This window comes from Gossypium raimondii, chromosome 5 (genome assembly GCF_025698545.1).
Source record: "Gossypium raimondii isolate GPD5lz chromosome 5, ASM2569854v1, whole genome shotgun sequence".
NCBI classification, from domain to species: Eukaryota; Viridiplantae; Streptophyta; class Magnoliopsida; order Malvales; family Malvaceae; genus Gossypium; species Gossypium raimondii.
Genome location: NC_068569.1, coordinates 52,222,819 through 52,250,535, shown reverse-complemented (window position 1 = coordinate 52,250,535; position 27,717 = coordinate 52,222,819). Strand labels below are relative to the sequence as shown.

Sequence of the window (27,717 nt, the reverse complement as noted above, 5' to 3'; positions counted from 1 at the left end):
ATGCAAGTTTCAAGCAATGGCGTTTATTAGATGGAGCTATGGATGGGTGGCAGACAGAAACATGATCATGAAATTCTGGTCACCAGAATTAGGCTCTCGGTGTATATAAAATGCTAAATTCAAGTGTGCAACAGTTCATTACTGTTAAAAGGTGGCAACACAGCAGCAGCATGCAAGAAACCAAGCAACACAACTGCAGCATGCAAGTAACCAAACATTACAGTAGCTGCATGCTAATGTCCAAGGTGTAACTCGATTGAAAAGCTTTTGTATTAGTTGACTCTCTCTTTTACAAGTTGTTTGTATTCATTTTTTGTTCAGCTAAGGTTTAATGATGTACTTAGCTGTTTTTAGTAGTCATTTAGGTTGTCATTAAGCTGATTTAACAGCTTGGACACTTGTACAAGCAAGTTTTGTTTTTTACCAATGTAATTTAAACTATTCATGAACAAAAACCAACTTATTCTCAAAATATGAATTTAATTATTCTCAATCAACAAATAAAACTAATTAATAATAAATATATTTTTTTCTTTTCAATCTTTTTTTTACAAGAACAATAAGAAATAATTTAGTAAATCAACCAAAAGAGCATAGCTAAGAAACTAACCAAATCAAATCTCGACAAAAAGGGAGTGAATAAAACGGAAAAAAGTCTCAACGAAAAAATGAGTTATAAGTTAACATTAATAGGTAAATCAAGTAATGGTGTGTTAGGCTCAATGGGATTTACTAAGGGTTAATTAAAAAGATAAAATATCATAAGAGAGGGAGAAAATTGAAACTATCCTAAATATGTATGAAATTACCATAATAGTGAAAATCGGAATTGTAGGCAATTGAAAATGGAATGCATGGTTTTGACCAAACTAATAAGAAAATAAACACAAATAGTGAAGAAGGTTAAAATGTTACAACTCAACTAGAAATAATCATAAAAATAAAATATAATTCAAAAGATAATAAATGGAAAAAAAGTAAAATAAAAATAAAAAAAACAAAAAAAAAACAAATAAAATCAATGAAAATTTGTGAATGTATTGGATGAAGTATTGATATGTGAGTGTAAGCATGAAAAGGAAACATGAATGCAAGTTTCAAGCAATGGCGTTTATTAGATGGAGCTATGGATGGGTGGCAGACAGAAACATGATGAAATTATGGTCACCAGAATCAAGCTCTCAATGTATATAAAATGCTAGATTCAAGTGTGCAAGAGTTCATTACAGACGATGAAGAGGTAAAATGTTCAACAGGAGATTTCAACATTATATTGCTTCTGGCTAGCTCTTTTTGTATTAATTTCTATCTATAGTAGATTATGTCAGCTGGTCATCCACTCTTAAAATCTAAAACTGTTGATAATCAGTAGAGGAAATCATTGCTTCAGATCTTATTACCTGACTTAGTGGCTGAAAAGTGTTGAGAGAATAGAACTGAAAATGAAGCAGTGAAGTTGAGTTCCTTGACAATCTTACAAATCTAGCTGCTATAACAGTAGCAGATAATCAAAAGCAAAGAAAAGCATGTGATGAATTAAGCAAATGAAAGAAAATTACCTTGACTGGATGCTTCAAAATTTGTGATAGGCCTTGGACATTGAAACAAATTAAAAGCAGTGAAGAAGAAATAAGAAGAAAGTGAAGATAAAAACAGGCAAATTATGAAGTCTCTGGTAGGATCCGTACAAAGGCAGAATTATTAGCATGAAATCCTATTTTTATTACTTTTTCTTTTAGCTTTTTTCTTTGCTGTCTGCCATTACACATATTCTTATTATCAATTTAATTTAAGGGCACCATATAAAATTATAATTAGAAAAACTTTAAAAATATTTACTATATATAAATTATAATTATTAGTTAAATTTATAGTTTCTTAGATATAATATGAGCCAAAGAAAATTACTATCAATAGTGTTAACTTTTATGCCAGACATAATTTGACCTAGATTAATTGGTAAGAAACCTTTTTGATTTTGGTGTTGAAGGAGAATAACAATAAAATAATAAATAATGAGGGTTTACAAAGAAATTAATCCTATTTAAGATTTTGTGCCGCTGCACTATCACACATCACTCTTATAGCTTAATTTCAACAGCCAATCAAAATGAGAAATTTACATATCAAGTCTTTGAATATTTTAGGTCATCACATTTTAATCTGGTGCTACCAATATGTTAGGCGACACTAGCAGAACATTGTACCAAATGCCTTTTTTTGTAATTAATTTATTTTCCATACCATTTTCATAATTAATTATTTTTTATATGATTTGGGTAAAGAATCCCTATGTTGAATAATATACATTTTTCTATTTTATAAATAATTTTGGGTTTTTTTAATACAAAATCAGGGTCAAATTTTATATACAAATCAGTCACTACACCAATTGCATTGGGGGAAAAATTGTCAAGTACAAGTGAGCATGATCGAGTAGATGAGAAAGCATATAGAAGCTTAATTGGCTGCTTGCTTTATTTAACAGCAACTAGACCAGACATTGTCTATGTTGTTAGTCTACTTTCAAGATTTATGCACTGCAGTAATGTGGCACATCTGAAGGCAGCAAAAAGAGTGTTAAGGTATGTCAAAGGAACCATCGATGCTGGTGTAAAGTTTTGGAGGACAAAGGAGCTGAAACTTGCAGGCTATTCTGATAGCGATTGGGCAGGGTCAGTTGATGACATGAGGAGCACTTCAGGTTACTTCTTTACTTTAGGCTCGAGTGTTTTCAACTGGAGTTCAAAGAAGCAACAAACTGTTGCACAGTCTACAGCAGAGGCTGAGTATATCTCAGCTGCAGCAGCAGTAAATCAAGCCATTTGGCTTAGGAAGATTTTGGATGATTTGAATGAAAATCAAACTCAGCCTACTGAGATTAGTGTGGATAATCAATCAGCTGTGGCCATAGCCAAGAATCCAGTCTTCCATGGTAAGACTAAACACTTCAAAATCAAATTCCATTTTGTTAGAGAAGTTGAGCAATTGAGGGAGGTTAGCTTAGTTCATTGTAGTTCAGAGATTCAGTTAGCTGACATTTTAACTAAACCATTGGGAGCTAACCGATTTAATGCCTTGAAAGAAAAGATTGGTGTCTGTTGCATACAGTCCAAGGAGGAGTGTTGAAACCGTGGCCTGCAGTGCAACAGAGAACCAACAGCAGCAAACTGATCAAAGACCAGTAGTAGCAAATTGGACAATTGAGCTGCCATACTGTTTTGAAGTAAAGAAATTGAGTTGGTTCTGTTATAGAGTTATGTTTTGAATATTTTGTTCTTACAGAACTTAGTCCAAATCTTTGTAATGTGTTAGCTAAGTTAGTAGGAAAGATTGATTGATGTAATAGCTGGTATGCCAACTTTCTTTTGTATACAAGTTGCTATATTTTTAGTAAGTATTAAGTAGGAGCAGTTAAAATCAGTAGGTAACTGTCAAATTGTTTGTAACCCTCATATATTCAAAATTTGAATGAAATTATAATGACTTTTCAGTTACAATTTTTTGAAGTTTTTTTCATTTTTAGTTTTCTTTTGCTTCCATTTTGGTTTTGCTTTTTTTTGCTTGCTGAAAGATCCAACAAAAACAGGCAAATTATGAAGCCTCTGGTAGGATCCGTACAAAGGCAGAATTATTAGGATGAAATCCTATTTTTATTACTTTTTCTTTTAGCTTTTTTCTTTGCTATTTGCCATTACACATATTCTTATTATCAATTTAATTTAAGGGCACCATATAAAATTATAATTATAAAAACTTTAAAAATATTTACTATATATAAATTATAATTATTAGTTAAATTTATAGTTTCTTAGATATAATATGAGCCAAAGAAAATTACTATCAATAGTGTTAACTTTTATGCCAATATAATTTGACCTAGATTAATTGGTAAGAAACCTTTCTGATTTTGGTGTTGAAGGAGAATAACAATAAAATAATAAATAATGAGGGTTTACAAGGAAATTAATCTTATTTAAGATTTTGTGCCGCGACACTATCACACATCACTCTTATAGCTTATTTTCAACAGTCAATCAAAATGAGAAATTTACATATCAAGTCTTTGAATATTTTAGATCATCACATTTTAATCTGGTGCTACCAATATGTTAGGCGACACCAGCAGAACATTGTACCAAATGCCTTATTTTTGTAATTAATTTATTTTCCATACCATTTTCATAATTAATTATTTTTATATGATTTGGGTAAAGAATCCTATGTTGAATAATATACATTTTCTATTTTATAAATAATTTTGAGTTTTTTAATACAAAATCAGGGTCAAATTTTCATTTTACCAAAAAAGGCTACACTATTAGTCACTAAACTATGGGTATTTTTTTTGGTCACTTAATTAAAAGGTTACAATTTCATCACTAATGTTTTTGAAATTGTTTTTTTTGTCACTCAAATGTTAAGTGACACTTTTTAATTGATATAATAACAATTTTAATCCTCAAATTTTATACTTTCAGTCAATTTGAATTTGAAAATATATAAAATGGTAAAAATTAAAATTATTTTAAAATTTTAGAACATTATAAAATAAAAATTAAATAAAAGTAGATAAAATTTCAAAAATAAATAAAGTGAGAAAATGAGAGAGAATTGTTTTTGGGCACTACAAAATTTCTCTATATTATTTGTATCGAAATATCAATACAAATTCTTTAGTAAAAAACGAGAAAAACATTAAGTAAAATTATTTGTTCTCTGTTCCTTGACATAGTTTTTACATTATAAATTTGTTCTCTAAATATAATTTAATTTTATAATTTGAGTTTTGAAAATAATTTAAATGCAATGAAAAATTGAATTAAGTTTGAAAAAGGAAATTTTGTTATATATCTTGACTAAAAAATGGCATTAGGATCAATTTCATAAGCCTTGGTAATATGAGTTCTAGATGTTCTTCAAGGGCATGAAACTCAACTTGATAATATTACTAATTTGGTTTCGAGAAACATTGAGGAAGCTTTTTTTGGTTTTGTTCTGTTTTTAATTTGTTATCATATTTTATTGAATGGTAATTTGCTTTATTTCTCGTACAATTTAGTTATTCAACAACATATTCAAGATTTTATTTTTCTAGAATTTTATAAACATTTTTTATTTTTAAAATTTTGAGTTTTTTTAATAATTTTATACAAAATCAGAGTCAAATTGATAGAAAATATATAAAAAAATAGGAATAAATTATTATTATTATACCAATTAAAACAAGTATTACAGTGATCTTGGTGCTCAATTGTAACATCATCATCATCATCATCACGATAATAAGGGAAAGTATGGGAAACTAGGGTATAAGACTGTCTAATATACTGGTAAATAACTTTATTAGGTATAACAAAAATATATTGGTATTATGAATTGAGTCTTAGCTTCATTGTCATAGTAATTGTTGTTAATGTAGAAGGATGTGGTTTCAAGTGTCGAAACATATTATCTTCCTATTTATGAGTTGTTAAAGTTGTTGATATTAAAATTTGATTTTAATTTGGGAGAATTGGTTACATATGGATGTTTGTAATATGTGAATAAATATGATTGGATGTTCACCTTTTTTAGGAATAGCCAAATTTCGAATTATCATTGTACCAAAAAAAAGTTACATTATTAGCCACTAGACCTGTCCATGGGCCGGGCCGGGCTGGGTTCGGGCTGGGCCCACAAAAAATTTCAGCCCGTTTACTAGGCCCGGGCCCGGCCCGAAATATGGGCCTGAGATTTTGCCCAGGCCCGGCCCGAAGAAAAAATATGGGGCCCGGCCCGGCCCGGCCCGTTTTTAATTAAAATTAAAATTAAAATTATTTTTTTAATAAAATTAAAACTAATTGTTATTAAAATTAATTGTTAGTAAAATTATCAAATTATTAATTGTTAATTGTATTAATTGTTGTAATAAAATCTAACATTTGATTAGTAAATTTATCAAAATATTAATTGTATTAATTGTATTAATTGTTGTAATAAAATCTAACATTTGATTACTAAATTTATCAAATTATTAATTGTATTAATTGTATTAATTGTTGTAACAAAATCTAACATTTGATTAGTAAAACAAACTTGATGTTTTATTATTATTATTTTGTAACACTAGTTAAGGAAATGAAAGTAAATAAACTTAAAATAAAAAACTATTATATTTTAAAAATAAAAAATATATATTTAATATTTTTCGGGCCGGGCCCGGGCCCAAAAAATCTTACCCGAGGCCCGGCCCATTTTTTAAACGGGCCTAAAATTTTTCCCAAGCCCATATTTCGGGCCTATATTTTTACCCAAACCCTCCCATATTTTGGGCGGGCCGCCCGGCCCATGGACAGGTCTATTAGCCACTAAGCTATTGCTAATTTTTGTTTTAATCACTACAATTTCACCACTAATTTTTTTGAAATTATTATTTTTTTGTCACTCAACTGTTAAGTGAAACTTTTTAAATGATTTAATAAAAATTTTAGTCCTAAAATTTTTCGGTGAATTTTGTTTTGATAATATATAAAATGATAAAAGTTGAAATTATTTTAAAATTTTAGAACATTATAAAATTAAAAATAAATAAAAGTAAAATAAAATTTTAAAATAAATAAAGTGAGAAAATTAGGGATAATTATTTTAAACCCTACAAAATTTCTCTATGTTATCTATATTGAAATATTCAATACTCATTATTTTAAAACAAACATAGAAAAACTATGAAGCAAATTTATTTGTTCTATGCTTTTTACCTCATCAATTACTTGACATAGCTTTTACATTATAAGAAAAGATAAATTTCTGAATATATTTTCATTTTACAATTTGGGTTTTGAAAAAAATTAAAATGTAATGAAATTTTGAATTGAGTTTGAAAAGAAAAATGATGGTATATTTTGTACTCTTTTAACTAAAAATATGGCATCAAGGTCAATTTCATAAGTAATTGTAATATCAGTTTTAGATGTTCTTCAAGGGCATGAAACTCAACTTGATAATACTACTAATTTAGTTTAGAAATATTCAGGAAACATATAATAATCTAACGTTTTTTGTTTTGTTTTGTTTTGATTTTAATTTGTTATCGAATGTTATTGAATGATAATTTTCTTTATTTCTCATACAATTTAGTTAGGAAACAACGTGTTCAAGATTTTATTTTTCTAGAATTTTTATATACATTTTTCTATTTATGAATAATTGTGAGTTTTTTTTAATAATTTTATACAAAATCGGGATCTAAATTATTGATGTTGGTAATGGCCCCATCCATTTATTATGCAATTATGATAGGAGACGACTTAGAAAAAGGTGAGTCTTTGGGTCATATTTTCACTCTGCTTTCCACTTTCTCACTTTGTCCTATAGCAGTCTTAATTATTAGCTCCATTAGAAATGAGTTAATTCATCAACCACCCCTAAAGTTTGACCATTATTTTAAATCTATTTTCAAACTTCAAGCTGATCTAATTACATTTCTAAATTATTGATGTTATATTAATCAGATCATTTTATTATTAAAATTATTAAATGACATGTTAAATTTTATATAGCTAATTTTAAAATGAAAATTTTAAACAAACTAAAATTAAATAAAACTGAAAATTTTAAAAATGAACAATAAAATTTTTGTAAAAACTTCAAAACCAAGATTTTTAAAACAACTATTTCTACAATTTTTTTAAATTTTCATTTTAAATTATGTCACATAAGATTTAACATGTCATTTAATTATTAAACTAGGTAAAACAACTCTCTAGTCCCTCTCAATTTTGATATTCAGCAAATTGGTCCCTCTAAAAAATCGAAACAATTTAATCCCTACTAATTTCGAAAGTGAGCAATTAATCACAATATTTCAAAAGTGAATTAATTTAGAATGCGGGTAATAATTTAAAATATTTGGTGAAATTAACTTATTAAAAATAATTAATCTATGCTCTCACGTTTTCCTTTAAGTTTCAGTAATTGCTTGAGTAGAATTGGTTCATTTGGAGCGGTGTTTCTATTATTTTTATGATTTTTGTTACATTTAAAATATTTATTATTAATATTATTAAGTGGATGTTCAACCTTTCACCTTTCATCTCTCTTGACCTTAATCTTTCATTTTCTTTAATCTTTAAACTTTCATCTCTTTATAACCCTTTTTCTTATTTATGTCTTAGAATATGAAGAGTCTAATCTTTCTATATATAGTAGAGTATACTACCTGTAAAGATTATGAAAATATAGAATGCAATAGAAATTCCTCTTATGAATTTTTATTCGTAACATGATAAAATTTATTTCATTTAATTGTCACTGTATCAAAATTTTCATTGTAATGCTGAAATAACATGTTTTTGGTATAGGTAGAATAACCCCGCCAGACACAACAATATGTCTTTGGTTGGCATATTTCTTCACCCATGACTAGCAGCAGTGTCTAATCCTCCTCTACAACTATGAATAGTGATATGTTCTTTTTTAGTTCAATGCTTGATGTATTTTCTGGATGCTTCAGTTTTTTTTTTCGGGATAGGGATTTATAAGTTTGAATTTTTTCATGATAATTTCGATTTAGTTAATACTAATTCAGTTAATACTAATTCGATTTGGTTAACGGATCGATTAAGCAATTAAACACTCCTACAACTATGTTTTTCATATTTGTTTCATTTGAAGCGTCTTCAAAGAAAATATGTATTTCTTTTTTGTTTTTTTTTTCATATTTCTTATTTGCTATCGAAATGAAGGTGAGTTTTGTTTATTCATTTTATACATTTAAAGTGAACTTTCTATTTGTTTTGCAAATTCTAAAGACAGATGTAAGTATAGCTATTAAAATTAGCTTGAAATTAACAATAAATAAGAATATGGTTTTTGAAATTTCATAATTCATACTATTACTAGGGACTTTCAAAATTCCAATGTTGAAATCATGGATTGGGGTATCTTCAACAAAAGATGAGCTTTAATAAAAGTTCAGAACATGTTGCATTTCATTTTGATTTTTTCTCGTACAAATAATTTAGGTATTAATCGAAACAATATATAAAAGATAAAAGATATAATTAATGCATCACTTTTAGAATGGTCTCAATAGTTTTATGGGTAAATGGCAATTGAGGTTATTAAATTATTAATAAGTTTATGTTTTAGTTAATTTTAAAAAATTATAAAATGATTACTGAATTATACAAAAATTTTCATTTAAGTCATCAGGCTTTTAAAATTGTTACTATATGACCTTTGTTTGCACCGTTTGTATCAATTAAAAGCTTACATTTCTCTTCTCTTTTACAACATAATTTATATTCATGAAACAGTTTTGAACGTCACAAATTTGTGAACCAAAATTCGAACAACTTTTTTTCTCCAATCTCCTACACTAAATGGCAGGTTAGCTTGGATCTAAGATATGTTCCACTCGTCAATGGGTATAGATTCTCTACATCAATCGTCGAATCATCGCTTGGAGCTCATTAATCAAACTTAAAAAAAAAAAAACTTAACAAACCAATGACTTAAATGAAAACTTTTGAATAGTTTATTGACCATTTTGTAGCATTTTGAAGTTAAGTGACTAAAACGAAACATAAACTTACTAATAGTTTTGTCATGTCCCAAAAATTGGGTCAGAAGGAATTGAGTCGGAAGAAATCGGGTTAGTGAACTGAAAGTTGTCTTGCCCTAATTTTTAAGGTTTTGTTTGAGCATTTATAAAAAGGATAAGTAATTGGCATACTGGTAAAGAGTTAGTGAAATTGACCTTAAGACTTGAGTTTGATTCCCTTCCCTTGCAAACTTTTATTTTTTCAATGTTTTTGCTCCCCAAAACCTTGTTGCCTTCCAAGCCCTTTTTAACCTCGGTATAAATTGCATTTTATTTTATGTTTAGCCTATTTTATTTATTTTTCTCAAGCTATTGTCGTCCCCTTCATTTTTCCTCTCCATTATTCTTCAATTTTCTCTCATAATCCACCATTATTGCAACCTAAAACACAAGTTTTATTTTCTATTTGTGCTGCCCTTTTGCCTATCACTTCTCCAATTTATTTGGCTGAATCCTTGCCTTTTTAATATCAATATTTTGTTTAGAATTTTCTGCCATTTTTGATTCTCCATTGATGTCCATTTCTCCTTCTCCTGTAGTCGCACATTGAAGTTTTTGTTGCCCTTGTCATCATTATTTCTCACCCCTTGACCGAACCCTCTTAGCTTGGTTAGTGAGCATTCATTATTGTTGATCGACTATTAACGCAAATCTTCAAACCGGTGTAGCGTTAAGAAGGAATCGAGACGAATCCGAGTTGTAGTGGTGCTCCGGTCAATTGTTAATGTTCTATGGATTGTAATTGAGGTGTGGGATTCAAATCAATTGTGAGTGGTGTATGCATGTGTACTATTTTGCATGTTGGTCAAATAACGTTGTTTTACCAAATACTTATCAATCAACTTCCAATTAGCTGCTACTGGTTCCTTTTGTTACTGACTTGCTATTTAATTTGCTTCAATTTTGTTGCTTAACCTTCTACTGTTTGCCATCTAAATGTGTTGCCTGTTATTTGGGTGCTGATTAGCTTCAATTTCTTGTTGTTTTAGCCTGCTGTGCATTTGTCGATCAACCCTTTATTATAGCCGTCAATTACCTTGTGGCCATTGTGCTAATCTTAAAAATTTGCAACACCGATTCTTTCATTTTTTTTTCAATTGTTGTTTGCTTCAACCATTGCCTTTAAGTGCTATCAGCATTGGTTTAGTTGTTGCACTTGTTTAATGTTATTGTGACTCGGCAAACGTGAGTTTGAGGATAATAGAAAAGACTACTCAATGAAGCATTCATCATAGACGAATCGAAAAGGTACAATTTTTATTAAGTGTTTATTACTTTAGATATCACAACTAAATTCTTATTTTAGAATTTTTTTAAACTTAGGCTTTTCCCTAAATTGATTTTTGCTGCATTTTCAAAAACTCATTTTTGAACAATTAGTATCAGAACCAGGTTTTGCTCTATCGATAAGTATAAACAGATAATCAAAATAAAATTCACTTCTTGAATGATTTGATTACATAGAAAGTGACATTCTTTAGATCTTATACATATTTTTGTGTTATATGTAGGAATGAATGCGATATTATATATTTGTTATCTAATTGTTTGCTTTGTTAATGTTGTGGTTCTTAGGAAATAGACCATGGACTATCATCTCCATGTAGGATTATTTTTTTAATTCATAGAATTCTTGTGATCCGAAAACGGACATAAGGGTTGTCGAAACCATTTTTTTGAAAAAAGGGTCAACTTTTTATTTAAAAACGAAAATGGAGTCGCCACCAATCCTTTTTATTTAGGTGTGATCAGATCACCTTATAATTTAATCATTTTAATAAAATTTTAAATATACTAAAACGGTAATTTTTAGTCTACAAAATCCAGAAAATGGGTTCTGGAGTCGGTTACGCACGAGGAATGATTAGCACCCTCGATACGCCCAAAATTGGTACCTAGTTGATTAATTAATGTCTTAATGTCAAAAGTTAAAATTTTGAAAATATTTTAAAATACGATCCTTTTTTTGTTAATGCTAATAAAAAAACGCTTGAATAAATTGAAAAGAGAGTTAAAGACCCACTTGTCTCGAGGTAACGAAATGTCATGTCCCGTAAGTTAGGACACGATATTTGGAACCTTAGAGAATAAGCTTGCCTTTAATTTTTATTGAAATCTCGTATATCTTGAAATTTAAAAAGATATTTTGCTATTTAGATTTAACGAGAAAATTGAAACCCCGTAAGTTAGGGTACAATTTTTCGAATCTCCAAAACGCGAAATATTGCGTTATTAAAAAACTTTTCCCTTTTTTTGAATCATAGCGAGTACAATTCTTGAACGAGGTGCATTTGTTTTATTTGTGATAAAATAGAACGGTTTATTATGGGTATATAAAAATTGAACGCAACTTTCGAAGTGATGAAATGAAATGGAATGATAATGTATAACATGAAATAACGATTTATGAATAAAATGTTACATTGATGAAAGACAATAATATGAAAACACGAAGAAGCTAATTATAGTACACATGACGGCAATAATCACACAATGTATATCGCTTTTAATACTAACATTAACAATCAAGAAAACAAAACAAAATATTATGCAAAACAGTTTAAAGCAAATAATAATTTAAAATAAATAATTTACAAGAACAATTCAAAATAAATAATAAAAGGCTTCAAAATAAACAGTATATAAAAACTTAAAGTGAATAATAATAGTTTAAAACAAATAAATAAAAGACATACAACATTTAAAAAAATACATATATAGGAATTTAAAAGATTATGTACATATAATGGTTTAAAATGAATAACATATTAAAAGAATTAAATAAATAGCATGTAAAACAGTTTACAATAAATGATAAATAAAAAAACTTAAAACAAATAATAATAAAAGAGTTTCTAAAATAATAAATAAATTAAATGGACTAAGGATGATACTGAAATCGAACCAGAATCTGAGAGTTTAAACTGTGAATAAATAAGAGTTATTAAGGACGAAGATAGAACGCGCTTAAAAGCAAAGTAGATATTGTACAGGGTATTGTCTGTGTGGATCTTCTTTTTTTCATTTATTACTACAAGGATTTGGAAATCAAGAAAACAAAACAATAGGAATTGCAGGGGAAAGGGGAAGGGAACCGATTCTTTTCTGAATTTCAGGGTCGTCCTCTCCTTTTAACCATTGATCAACCAAGCAAGTATGAAGATATGGGTGAAGTGGTCCTTGCCAATCCGCGTCCTTCCAGCCAATCAAATAATATTTGACATTTTTCATGAGGTGTGTAATAGTCCCAAATATGCCTGGGCCCAAACCCAATAAACTAAACCTAGCCCAAAAACAAAAATAACAGAAGCCCTAAGTAGAAAAAACCACCAGCCGCCATCCTCAACAGCAGCCACGTTCATCGCCGCCCTTTGCGCGCCTTCCCCACACGTTCTCCTCCAGTTGGCTCCTGCAACAAACAATAAACAACCACGAAACAATAAAATAATAGGAAAATAAGGGAAATAACAGAAAAGATATAGATTCGATTTTTGATTATTTTCCTCTCTAATTTTCGGCTATATAAGGGTGATTTAAATCTGTAAAAAGGGGAGATTTTTGGGAAGAATCAATAAAAAAGATTTAATATCAACAAACAAATTTTCTTTTCCGAATACAAAAGGTGTTTTTTCATTTTCTCAGCATTTTGAGTTTCATTTTGTTTTTTTTTCTTTTAGCCTTTTTTATTGTTTTATTTTTCATTGAAAATAAAAAGAAAGGAGGAAGAAACTTACCTGGTCACCGGAGTCGACGGGCCGGCGTCTTCTCCGTCGACGGAGGCCGTGGGCTGAACGGCGGCCAAAGGGTTAAGGAAACCCTAAAAGAAGCAGTTTCTGCTTCAAAGGGAAAGGCAAAATATTTCCCTAAATTTGTTTTTTTTAAACTTAAAACAGAGCAGAGCAAGGATGGCGCTGTTTATTTGGGGGTTCACGCATATCAACCTTAAATGGGATAATTTCGCAATAAGTCCTTCCCCTTTGCGCCATGTTTTATTAAGCCAGTTATCTCTTTTTAATTTGGCCCGAATGTTTTTTCCTCATTTCAAATCGGTCCCCATTGCAGCGCAGCATTTTAAGGAGGCGGATTGTTTCCATTTGGGCCCCTCATATAATGCGTGTGTTGCAAATTGGTCCATGTTCTATTTTAATTTCATTTTTTGGCTATTTTGTTTTTGTTGCAATTCGTTTTTTAAAATTTTTATTTTTAAAATTATTACTATATTATTTATTATCATTTATTACTATTTCTATATTCATATACGATTTTTTTATATATAGTACATATATGCATAATTCTTTATATAATATATATATATTCTTAAAATGCATGCATTTTACATACGTCTTTATTTTTTATTTTTTACTCATATATTTTACATTATATATATATATATACTTATACATTTCTTTTATTTTTTAAAATGCATACATATCCACATACTTTTATACCTATCTTTTTTTCATATATTAGTTTGTTCTTCTAGTTATTTGCATTCATATATGTACACATACATATACATATTTTAATACGTGCATAATTTATATATTTGTTTTTTTGTTTTCATAGTTTTATAAATAAATAAATATATATATTTTACAATACATATGTATTTTCCTATTTTTGTACATATACATGTTTTATGAAATATCGTACATATTTTTAGAGATTATTATAAGTTCGCTATACATGTTTTTTATATGTATACTTGTATATGTGTGTTAAACATACGCATGCACATATTTTCAAATTTACTTGTGTATTGTATTTGTATATATATTTTGTAAATACATGCATATTTATAATTTAAATTAAAGTACGTGTTCCATGTTGTTTATTAACATTTTATCTTGCTTTTAAAGAAGACATATTTTGGTTTTGTCAAAACATTGAAATCATCATATTTTATAAATTTTCAAAGTATTTGGCGTTCATGATTCTCAAGAAAGACCGTGTCCTAACTTACTGGATTGCGATTATTCTTCGATGAATTTAGAACGCTAAGTATTCATTTTGCATTAAATTCACAAATTTTAAATAAAAGCTTATTCTCGGGGATTCAAAATGTTGGGTCCTAACTTACTGGTCCTTATATTTTGATTTCTCGAAATAAGAATTTTCAAAAGCAAAAGGCAATATTCGGGTATTTTGAAAATTTAAAAACATTGTGCCCTAACTCACTGGGTGTGGTGTTTCATTTCTTTGAAATAAGAATGTCTTATTATTTTGATTCATTCATGAAATAAAAAGTTTCATTTTAAAATCTTTTCAAATTTTCGACACCAAGGCATTAAAAAAATCAATTTGGTACCAATTTTGGGCGTTACGAGGGTGCTAATCCTTCCTCGTGCGTAACTAACTCCCGAACCTGTTTTCTCAAATTTCGCAGACCAAAATTATTTTTAAGGTGGGCCGCACACCTTAATAAAGGATCGGTGGCGACTCCAGTTTTTATTTTTAAGACGAAACTAAAATTTTTTTGTTTCTAAAAAAACGGTTTCGACAAGGTGCATGTGTTTTCTTCACATCTATATTTTTTGGGGACAAATAATTCAAAAAGCTTGACAATTCCACATCTTCACACGCGTTTTTGCTGAGAAAACCAAACCCCCTGTCTCTTGCCCGTGAGTATCCTCTTCTTTCTAACTCCATCCACTGCACCATTTCTTAATTACCCTTCTTAACCCCACTTTGCCCGTTAATTACTTCCATCTACCCCAGTCTTTCATAACTCAAAGGTGGGCTTGAAAATGCTCCCATGTGCACCATTTTTCTTTTTCTTTATTAAATAATTTCCTTGTCTGAAAATGGATAAGTGCTGAAACATATGCCCAAAATGAGGGGGGCCACCACCATTAAACCTGTTTTCTCAAATTTCGCAGACCAAAATTATTTTTAAGGTGGGCCGATCACACCTTAATAAAGGACCAGTGGCGACTCCAGTTTTTATTTTTAAGACGAAACTAAAATTTTTTTGTTTCCAAAAAAGCGGTTTCGACAGCTTGGCGACTCCGCTGAGGACATTTGAGAGTCGAGCCATGAATTGATTATGCTTTGTCTTTTTTATCGAAAGTCAAAAGTTTTTTAAAAATCATGATTTCCTTTCGCATTGATTGATTTTCATCATTTGCATGATTGAATCAAGTTGGGTGATCTGTATTTGCATTTTGCATTGCATGGTCAGTGTTACCCCCTTAAGTGGGAGCGAGAAACTAGTCCTTCGTGAGGTTTTCACCTCCGTGCAGGGTAGTGGACCGCTTCCGGGATATATCTGTACCTATGTCTTCGTGAGATTTTCATCTCCGTGCAGCCATAGGAAAATGCATCCCCCTGAACTGAACTCGATCCACATGAGCCTATAATGGGTGAGGATCGAGGAATTTGCTGGTTCGGGTACCCTTACTCTAGAAACTAAACCTCATATAGTGAGCTTTAGGAACTTACCCTAGGTAGAAGTACTCTAAACCTTAGTAGATTCCTGACTAGGAGTTTTTATTATTTCTTGATTGTATTGGATATAATGTTTATACCTGATACTAACTTGTTATGTTTTGATTTGGTTGCATGACATTTTGACTGCATTGCATTTCATCATAGAAAAGAGGTGTTGATTCATGTTCGGTTGCTAAATAGAGAGCTTGTCATGGAAAACGGGTTTCTTGATAAAGTGGAAGATAATACGGTTCTCCGAATATAGTCCAAGAAAGCGTGATGCAAGAAGTGTAACAATAGGAGTATACGACTTTGCTGCGTTGATTCAAGATTAGCAAAGATTATTCAAGAGTCGTCAAACATCCCAACCTTTTTAAAGAAGCTCACAAGCATAGGATCAAGGAGTTGCAACCTGGATGAAGTAAAAAAGAGCTAGTAGATGCTTATTAGAAGATTCGCAAGATGCATATTAATGGTCGTTGTCTTCGCTTGGAGCTCGAGGACGAAGCCGTATATATATATCCACTTTGTGTAAAGAGATTTACTTTCTAAAGAAGTTTTCTAGTAAAAAAATTGAACCTGAATCAACGTTTTTTTTTACATTCATTTCATGCATTTGCATTTCATTACATCATGTGCATTAGACACCTTTAAATGATCCTAATTAATTAAAATCACTGCTCAGTTAACCTGGAAACCAACCAATCAACCAAACATTGTTACAACACTCAAGCAAAGATTAAAGACATGGATCAGAGATTGGAAAAACTCGAACAGTGTCAAAAGAAGATGCAGGACCGACTTCAGCTACAGGTGCAGGAGCGGTTAGACAAGATGAAACAAGAGATGTCTGAGAAGATGTGAGAATCCCACGAAGATATAGTGGCAAAGTTAGCCCAACTGATAACTAAGGGAAGTGATAAAGGAAAGGGCCCCATGGCAAATGTCGATGAGGGAAATGATGATGAACCTCTCTATCCACCAGGTTTCACCCCTCCACATATGCGAACTCAAGCTGAATACTCGTGTAAGTCTACTGTCACCATCATGCTTAAGCAGTTTCGGGCTGGTATTTCGAACTTTCAAGCTGGATCGGGTTCTAATCCCGAAAACAACCCTGTGAACTCTACCATTCCTGACTTTGTTGAAGTGGCCAAGAGGGAAAGAATAAAGGAGGAGTTACCAAAATAGCTAGAGGAAATGTGCAAATGGCTCGAGGAGAAATTCAGGGCAATGGAAGTCACTGAAAGCTGTCGTGGGATTGACGCTAAAGAGCTGAACTTAGTTCCTGATTTGGTACTCTCTCATAAGTTTAAGATGCCGGAAATCGAGAAGTACAATGGGACGACTTGCCCAGAGGCTCATATCACCATGTTCTACAGGCGAATGGCTGGATACGTTAATAATGACCAGCTATTAATACACTGTTTCCAAGATAGCCTAGCAGAGGCAGCATCTAAGTGGTACAATCAACTGAGCTGCACCACAATTGGTTCATGGAAGGACTTGGCACAAGCATTCATGAAACAGTATAGTCATGTGACAGATATGGCTCCTGATAGAATTACCCTTCAAAACATGGAGAAGAAGTCAAGCGAAAGCTTTAGGCAGTACACACAAAGATGGAGGGAAGACGCAGTCCAAGTTCAACCACTGCTCTTAGAGAAAGAAATGACGATGCTTTTTATAAATACATTGAAAGCCCCGTTCATCACATATGTTAGGAAGTGCCACAAAAATTTTTCTGACATAGTTATGAATGGTGAAATGATTGAAAATGCTATAAGAAGCGGGAAAATTGATGCAGAGGAGAGTAACAAGAGGTCAGTCTCAAGGAGAAGAGAAGATGAGGTGAACAACACGGGTTACTTTAAATCATTTACTGTGAGTCAGCCAAGAAAGATGGCTGCTAACCAACAAGGTCCATTGAGACAGGAAGTTGGTACAGGACAAAACACAGAGAGGCCCCAATTTACGCCAGTTCCAGTGTCATATAGAGAACTGTATTAGAATTTGTTTGATGCACGTGTTGTTTCTCCTTTTCCTGTGAAGCCTCTACAACCTCCGTATCCCAAATGGTATGATGCGAATGCACAATGTGAATACCACGCAGAAATTATGGGACACTCGATTGAGAACTGCACTACCTTCAAGAAGCAAGTTGAAAGACTCATCGACATGGGTATTGTCAAGTTTGGTGACTCGTCTAGTGCAGAAAATCCGCTACCTAATCACGAGTGATAATGGGGGAGGACAATGTATGGAAGTGGTGAGATTTTCACATCGACGCCATATGTGCAGACATAATTAAAAGGGCTCTGGTTAGATATTCGCCTGGGAGGTGTTATAAATAATGGGACTGCAGAGGAAACCCCTACAGTATTTAGGGTCTGTTAGAGTAATATTCAGAACACGCTTGTTGCTTTTAGCCTAAAAGCAATAGGAATGCCTTTGTGAAATTGGCTCATGTCCGAACATGATTATTTTAATGAAATACATTATTGCAATCATCTTGGAGTAAATGTTCTTTCATTCTTTGCACTTCTTTCATTCTTATGAATTTTTTTTCTACCAAACCATTTGTTCATTCATTCATATTATTCATACATTCTTTTGTACATTTTTTGGTATTTACTATGGGTTCCTAGATATCAATGACATGAGTGACGCTACTACGGACTCAAAATCCCTTTTTGAGTGAGCCATGTATTTAGAGGGATCTTATGACTTTGAAGATGTCATAAATTGTAGCTTATCTCCTGACTTGTTGATGATGGTAAAGCAATAAGAGAAATAAATGAGACAATAGAGGTTGTGACCTTGAGGGAACATGCATGACCGAAAAAACAAAGCAAAACGATGTTGAGTTACTTCAAGCATTCAAAGATGGCTTCGCATGGTCATACCAGGATGTGCCCGTTTTAAGTGATGTCATTGCAATCTGAACAATAGCACGATATCAAAATTTTACAGTATGTTCAAGGTGAATATCATGAATGGTGCAATGAAAACTCTAGCGGGGCAATGCCACTCTTTCCAGTTTATCACGATTTTCATTGAAGTTGAAATTCTTTCTCTTTAAGTTTTGGCTGAGTTGAAGTAGGATGAAAATCCAATCCCGGTACAATTAGTTGAACCTAGTTAAAGAAAAAGGCTAGAAACTATTCATCAGGGTCAGATGTACCAAGAAATGAATTATGCGAGCCTATAGTAAAAGGTTTGTCCAAGAGAATTCCACGATGGTGACCTAATGCCGAAGAAGATCCTCACTCTACAAAAAATATAACGAATGCCAAATTGGGAAGAACCTTGTGTTATAGAGAAGGTCTTTTCTAAATGAGCTTTGATTTTGAGGGAGATAGATAATAAACTTGCAAAGTCCTGCAAACTCGGATTCAGTCAGGAAATACTCCGCTTAAAAAAAAACCCAGGGTGAAACCCTACAAAGGGAGCCTTGAGTCAAAAAAGAGAAGAGAAAAAGAAATGGAGAGGCCAAGGTGAAAACCCGCAAATGGCACCTTAGACCAAAGGGGATTTGAGTTGAAAACCCGAAAATGGCGGCTCAAATGTTGATCAAAATGGCGCTTGAAGTTATCAGAGCAGCTCAAATATGACCAGAATGGGGCATGCAATGATCTTTCTATACCTGAATCAATAGGAAAGTGTAGGCGACATCCTGGGGTATCGATCTCCTAAACACGTGTTAAACTCAGAATGGTCTTCAGAAAGTCTGTACAGAGAAGTTCAAGCTGCGATATCTGAGGTACCTAATCCTTATACTTTGTTATACTTGGAACGCTTCATTTATTTCCAAAAATACGCATTCCTGAATCAATGTCTTTGTTATCCATCTTTATTATCTTTGATAATTTATTTCATTTCGAGCTATGCTCAGAACCAATTCAATTTTATCCATCATTTTGTTCTCTTTGCAAGTGTGTTGCATTAGAATAATAATTAATGGACCAATAAAACCTTCACAAGGGAAGTTTTGCATATTAGTCTAGAAGCTTCTAAATAATATAGGAACCTCAAACATAACTATTATCTAAAACGTACCAGGTTCAAAGGTTGGAAATTTGATAAAGAAGAGTCTAAATTAAGACTATCCCTTTGAATTTTCTTGTCTAAAGTATTGATTAAACAAAATGGCAAGATGCCGTGTTGGTGATAAAGCTTCAATGAACAAGCAAGCAATGATCATCGAATAATAAGAAGAAGCTGTTCTTGGAGAGGAAAATTCTTCATTTTTTCATGAGCATTTTGTGTGACACCCTGAGAATGGTGTAAGAGACCAAAAAGTTTCACATCCTTTATCCTTAAATTGTGATAACAGAGGATTGAGAAAAGGCCAAATCTTTTACTCTTGGGTTACAACGGGAGAAAGATAATGTAAATTTTGCATCCTAGTGGATCAAACTTGGAGGTTTACAGTGGGGGCAATCTGGTCAAGTGTTTCTTTGGAGACGTCAGCCGAGTAAGAGGCGTTATAGCACATTGGCAATAAAACTTTGATAAACTTTGAGTAATGATAACCTAAGTGATAAGGAGGGATCATTCTCGAAAAATGACATTTTGCATTCATTCAAATGTCATTCATACATGTCCAGTTAGGAGTATTTGATTCATTTGATCATGACATCCTATTCACTAGACATAATTAGGTTCATAAATTGAATGATACAGGCCATGTTCCACAGAGAACAGATCGGTGAAATCATAAAGCCTTATCTCCTTGAGCAACAGTGGAGCAGGTTGAAAAGCAGCAGATCTTATTTTTATGAATTGGCGTGAGGTAGATCAAAGATAGCAGATCTTGTCTTCATGTATTGGCGTGAAGTAGATCAAAGAAAACGGATCTTGTCTTCATGTATTGGTGTGAAGTAGATCAAAGATAGCAGATCTTGTCTTCATGTATTGGCGTGAAGTAGATCAAAGATAGCAGATCTTGTCTTCCCATACTGGTGGCGAAGTAGGTCAAAGAAAACATATCTTGTCTTCATGTATTGGCGTGAAGTAGATCAAAGATAGTAGATCTTGTCTTCCCATACTGGTGGCAAAGTAGATCGAAGAAAACAGATCTTATCTTCATGTATTGGAGTGAAGTAGATCAAAGATAGCAGATCTTGTCTTCCCATACTGGTGGTGAAATAGATCGAAGAAAGCAGATCTTGTCTTCATGTATTGGCGTGAAGTAGATCGAAGATACCAGATCTTGTCTTCCCATACTGGTGGCGAAGCAGATCGAAGAAAGCAGATCTTGTCTTCATGTATTGGCGTGAAGTAGATCAAAGATAACAGATCTTATCTCCCTAAGCAGTAATGAAGCAGATCAAGGATGGCGGATTTTACCTCCCTGAGGTTACAATAGAGTATATTGAAGCCAGTAATTCTATCTCACTGGGCACCAGTGGAATAGATTAAAGATAATAAAACTTATCTCCCTAGACGGTAGTGGAGTAGATCGAGGATGGCAGATTTTACCTCCTTGAGGTTACAGTGGAGTACATTGAAGCCAGAATTCCTATCTCCTTGAAGTTGTAATGGTATGGAGTAAAACCGCAGATCTCATCTCTCTAAAGTTGTAGTGGAGCAGATCGCGTCAGATTTATCTCAAAGTTGTAGCAGAATAAGTTGAAGCTATAAATCTTATCTCCTTGAAGTTGCAGTGGAGCAGATTAAAGATAGCAAATTTTGTTCTTTTGAAAAACTACAATGTATGAACCCTATCTCCCTGACATTGCAATGGAGTGGATTGAAGCGCAAGTTCCTATACCTTTGAAGATGCAGTAGGAAGGAACGAGGCTACCTTAAGAAGAGAAGCATTGAAAGAGTCAAGGCTCAGCAAGATCGGGCATATTTGGGCCTTATAATCTTTGCTCTGTTCCCGTTACACGACAACGAGCAAAGAGGGGCAGCTGTAATAGTCCCAAATATTCCCGGGCCCAAACCCAATAAACTAAACCTAGCCCAAAAACAAAAATAACAGAAGCCCTAAGCAGAAAAAACCACCAGCCGCCACCCTCAACAAAGAGCCACACGTCACACGCCCTTTTGCGCCTTCCCACACGTTCTCCTCCGGTTGGCTCTGCAACAAACAATAAACAACCACGAAATAAGAAAATAATAGGAAAATACGGGAATAACAGAAAAGATATAGATTCGATTTTGATTATTTTCCTCTCGATTTTCGGCTATATAAGGGTGATTTAAATCTGTAAAAGGGAGATTTTGGGAAGAATCAATAAAAAGATTCAATATCAACAAACAAATTTTCTTTTAGAATACAAAAGGTGTTTTTCATTTTCTCAAAGATTTTGAGTTTCATTTTGTTTTTTTCTTTTAGCCTTTTTATTGTTTTATTTTCATTGAAAATAAAAAGAAAGGAGGAAGAAACTTACAGTCACCGAGTCGACGGGTAGCGTCTTCTCCGTCGACGGAGGCCGTGGGTGAATCAATGACCAAAGGGTTAAGAAACCCTAAAAAAGCGATTTCGCTTCAAAGGGAAAGGCAAAATATTTCCTAAATTTGTTTTTTTAAACTTAAAACAGAAAGAGCAAGGATGGCGCTGTTTATTTGGGGTTCACGATATCAACCTTAAATGGGATAATTGCAATAAGTCCTTCCCTTTTGCAATGTTTTATTAAGCCGATTATCTCTTTTAATTTGGCCCGAATGTTTTTCCTCGTTTCAAATCGGTCCCCATTGCGGCGCAGCGTTTTAAGGAGGCAGATTATTTCCATTTGGGCCCCCTCATATAATGCGTGCGTTGCAAATTGGTCCCTGTTCTATTTTAATTTCATTTTTTTGGCTATTTTGTTTTTGTTGCAATTCGTTTTTTTTAAATTTTATTTTAAAATTATTACTATATTATTTATTATCATTTATTACTATTTCTATATTCATATACGATTTTTTATATATAGTACATATATGCATAATTCTTTATATAATATATATATTCTTAAAATGCATGCATTTTACATACGTCTTTTATTTTTTTATTTTTTACTCATATATTTTACATTATATATATATACTTATACATTTCTTTTATTTTTTAAAATGCATACATATCCACATACTTTTATACCTATCTTTTTTCATATATTAGTTTGTTCTTCTAGTTGTTTGCATTCATATATGTACACATACATATACATATTTTAATACGTGCATAATTTATATATTTGTTTTTTTGTTTTCATAGTTTTTATAAATAAATAAATATATATATATTTTACAATACATATGTATTTTTCCTATTTTTGTACATATACATGTTTTATGAAATATACGTACATATTTTTAGAGATTATTATAAGTTCGCTATACATGTTTTTTATATGTATACTTGTATATGTGTGTTAAACATACGCATGCACATATTTTCAAATTTACTTGTGTATTGTACTTGTATATATATTTTGTAAATACATGCATATTTATAATTTAAATTAAAGTACGTGTTCCATGTTGTTTATTAACATTTTATCTTGCTTTTAAAGAAGACATATTTTGGTTTTGTCAAAACATTGAAATCATCATATTTTATAAATTTTCAAAGTATTTATGCTCATGATTCTCAAGAAAGACCGTGTCCTAACTTACTGGATTGCGATTATTCTTCGATGAATTTAGAACGCTAAGTATTCATTTTGCATTAAATTCACAAATTTTAAATAAAAGCTTATTCTCGGGGATTCAAAATGTTGGGTCCTAACTTACTGGTCCTTATATTTTGATTTCTCGAAATAAGAATTTTCAAAAGCAAAAGGCAATATTCGGGTATTTTGAAGATTTAAAAACATTGTGCCCTAACTCACTGGGTGTGGTGTTTCATTTCTTTGAAATAAGAATGTCTTATTATTTTGATTCATTCATGAAATAAAAAGTTTCCTTTTAAAATCTTTTCAAATTTTCGACACCAAGGCATTAAAAAATCAATTTGGTACCAATTTTGGGTGTTACGAGGGTGCTAATCCTTCCTCGTATGTGAATCGACTCGAACCTGTTTTCTCAAATTTCGCAGACCAAAATTATTTTTAAGGTGGGCCGCACACCTTAATAAAGGATCGGTGGCGACTCCAATTTTTATTTTTAAGACGAAACTATTTTTTTTTTGTTTCTAAAAAAGCGGTTTCGACAAGGTGCATGTGTTTTCTTCACATCTATATTTTTTGGGGATAAATAATTCAAAAAGCTTGACAATTCCACATCTTCACACGTGTTTTTGCTGAGAAAACCAAACCCCCTGTCTCTTGCCCGTGAGTATCCTCTTCATTCTAACTCCATCCACTGCACCATTTCTTAATTACCCTTCTTAACCCCACTTTGCCCGTTAATTACTTCCATCTACCCCAGTCTTTCATAACTCAAAGGTGGGCTTGAAAATGCTCCCATGTGCACCATTTTTCTTTTTCTTTATTAAATAATTTCCTTGTCTGAAAATGGATAAGTGCTGAAACATATGCCCAAAATGAGGGGGGCCACCACCATTAAACCTTGCTTCCAACTTTTGCTCTCTAATTTGCCTTATTATCCCATCCCCTACGCAGCTTTGCAGTCCACATCTTAAGGCCCCATTTCTTGAAAATTATTTTTACTTTGAAATTTTCTTTACTTTTACCGAAGGCTCTAATTCGATGCCTTGGATCATCATATAAAAAATGATTAAACCAAAAACTTCATTTAGTTGAGTGATTGTAAAATTGGTTGAGTTTTGTAAGCCAGAAATTTCATTGGGTCAAACACGATGCCTATCGGCTTGGCCCTCAAGAGCTGTTACCTGTTAGGAGTGTTCAAACAAATTAAGAAAAAGTCTAGGACCCAACCCAAAACGCGGTTGCCCATTTCTCATAAATATGTTCCCACTCTTATTTTTTTCCAATTGCCTACTTCCATTTTGAATGATACATGTATTTATTATTTTATTGGGAGAAAAAATATTATTAAATTTTCAAATTTTAATTTTAATACGTTTGGACTTGGTTGTGCGGTTGAGACTTGCTATAGCTGAAAATGTAAGTTTTCGACAAACAAAGTGGGCCACCTCTATATCAATCGCAAGTCAAGCCCATCTTTGGTAACTTAATCTATAATATTTATAACAGTTAAATATTAAATTAGTATCTGAACTTATCCACTTCTCTCAAATTGATATTTATGTTTTTTGTCTCGAACTTTTTTCCATCAACTAAACCGATCCCTAAGTTTAACCCGTTAAATTTACAACATTTTTTATGTTCCTTTTCTTTTCCTTCTTTCTTTTCTTCTTCTTCCTTCAACCCAATTTTCTTTTCTTGTTTGACACTAACAGTAAACAATTTTTTCACCACTCTTTCCCTTCCTCAACTTTAAAACCCTTATATTCCATTTACTTTTTCTATTTGTTTCTTGAGAAAAAATTCAGATATTTTAATTTTCTTTTCTACAGATGTTGAGATAATTCTTATAGATGATTAATTAATTCCACATAAGAAATCTTTCCTTGTACAGTTGATTTATAGTATCTGATGAAGTTTAGCAAGCCTTAAGATAGGCCTTTGGTTTAGTTTCCCAAAATCACCCATTGCAATTGCATATCTAAGGAAAAGTGGTAGATTTAATATTAAAGTGGTAGAGTTTTTTTCATATTTCTTATTTGCTATCAGAAATGAAGGTGAGTTTTCTTTATTCATTTTATACATTTAAAGTGAATTTTCTATTTGTTTTGCAAATTCTAAAGACAAATGTAAGTATACTTATTAAAATTATAAAATGATCAATTGAACTATACAAAATTTTCATTTAAGTCATCGACTTTTAAAATTGTTACTATATGACCTTTGTTTGCACCGTTTGTATCAATTGAAAGCTCACATTTCCTTCTCTTTTACAACATAATTTATATTCATGAAACAGTTTTGAATGTCACAAATCATGAACCAAAATTGAACGACTTTTTTCTCCAATCTCCTATACTAAATGGCGAGTTAACTTGGATCTAAGATATGTTCCACTCATTAATGGGTATAGATTCACTACATCAATCGTCGAATCATCGCTTGGAGCTCATTAGTCAAACTTAAAAAAACCTTAACAAACCAATGACTTAAATGAAAACTTTTGAATAGTTTATTGACCATTTTGTAACCTTTTGAAGTTAAGTAACTAAAACTAAACATAAACTTACTAATAGTTTTGTCATGTCCCAAAAATTGGGTCAAGAAATAGATTTAGTGAACCGAGAGTTGTCTTGCCCTAATTTTTAAGGTTTTGTTTGAGCGTTTATGAAAAGAATGATTAATTGGCCTAGTGGTAAAGAGTTAGTGAAATTGACCTTAAGACTTGAGTTTAATTCCTTTCCTTGTAAATTTTTATTTTTCAACGTTTCGCTCCTTAAAACCTTGTTGCCTTCCAAGCCCTTTTTAACCTACGTATAAATTGCATTTTATTTTATGTTTAGCCTATTTTATTTATTTTTCTCAAGCTATTGTCGTCCCCTTCATTTTTCCTCTCCATTATTCTCCAATTTTCTCTCATAACCCACCATTATTGCAACCTAAAACACAAGTTTTATTTTCTATTTGTGTTGCCCCTTTGCCTATCCCTTCTCCAATTTATTTGGCTGAATCATTGCCTTTTTAATATCAATATTTTGTTTAGAAGCTTCTGCCATTTTTTATTTTCCATTGATGTCCATTTCTCCTTCTCCTGTTGTTGCACATTGAAGTTTTTGTTGCCTTCATAATTTCTGCATTGCTGCCCCATCTAAGTCTCATCTTGTCATCATTATTTCTCACCCCTTGATCGAACCCTCTTAGCTTGGTTAGTGACATTCATTATTGTTGATCGACTATTAACGTAGATCTTCAAACCGATGTAGCATTAAGAAGGAATCGAGACCACTACAAAGAAAATGGACTTTTAGCCGTGCTTGTAACGTCGCTAGTTTTAGTGGCGTTTATATGAAAAATGTTGCTAAAGAACATGACCTTTAGCGGGACTTTTGACAAAAACGCCGCTAAAGAGCATGACCTTTAGCGCATTTTACCACAAACGCCACTAAAGAACATGACCTTTAGCGACGTTTTTATTATAAGTGCCACTATAGATCATGACTTTTAGTGGCGCTTTACCACAATCACTGCTAAAGAACATGGATAGACCTTTAGCGACGCTTTTCACACAAACGCCGCTAAAAACATATCTTTAAAAAATCATTTTATCAAATAATATTTATTTCTATGATAAATATTATATTATGTTTTAAGGATAAATAAAAATATTATTTAAATTAAATTTACTACAAATATTTTAACTTTAAAACTAAATATAAAATGAATGAATTTAAATTTAGAATTTAAAATAATAAATTAATAACACAATTAAAATCCAAAAGTTAGAACTCTAAGTTAGCGTAAATATTAAAGTAAAAATAAAAATTTAGAATCAAAACTAAAATAAATAATACATATGCAAGGTAATAAAACATACAATGCATTTTCTTAATCAAGTAAATCTTGGTAATAAAAGATATAATACATTTACTTAATCAAGGAAATCTTGTAATGAACTCAAAGCAATGAGCCTTAGAGAAAAACTTTTGAGCATGGCTTCGAATTTGAATTGCAGATTTAGTGCCTACATGCTCTGCATGAAAATAAGAGTAACTTAAATTGTTCAAACCATAGTGAACATGGCAAAGATAAGTAAATCGT

The 27,717-nt window shown here is 31.7% G+C and overlaps 1 protein-coding gene across 6 annotated transcripts in view; it reads right to left on the bottom strand.

The window, feature by feature from the left end:
* LOC105788142 (probable disease resistance protein At4g27220) overlaps positions 1 to 27,717 on the bottom strand; it is an 82,637-nt gene that overhangs the window by 3,444 nt on the left and 51,476 nt on the right. The window contains exons 1-2 of one of the 6 annotated variants that reach the window (XR_008195778.1): positions 1,560 to 1,725; positions 1,401 to 1,486 (exon numbers count right to left, since the gene is read on the bottom strand). The exons of 3 other annotated variants lie outside the window; for them this stretch is intronic. The gene's annotated coding sequence lies outside the window, so the exon portion shown is untranslated. Of the gene's footprint in view, positions 1 to 1,400; positions 1,490 to 1,559; positions 1,726 to 27,717 lie in introns of those variants that run through there. 2 more of the 6 variants (XR_008195779.1, XR_008195780.1) reach the window with 2 other exon arrangements.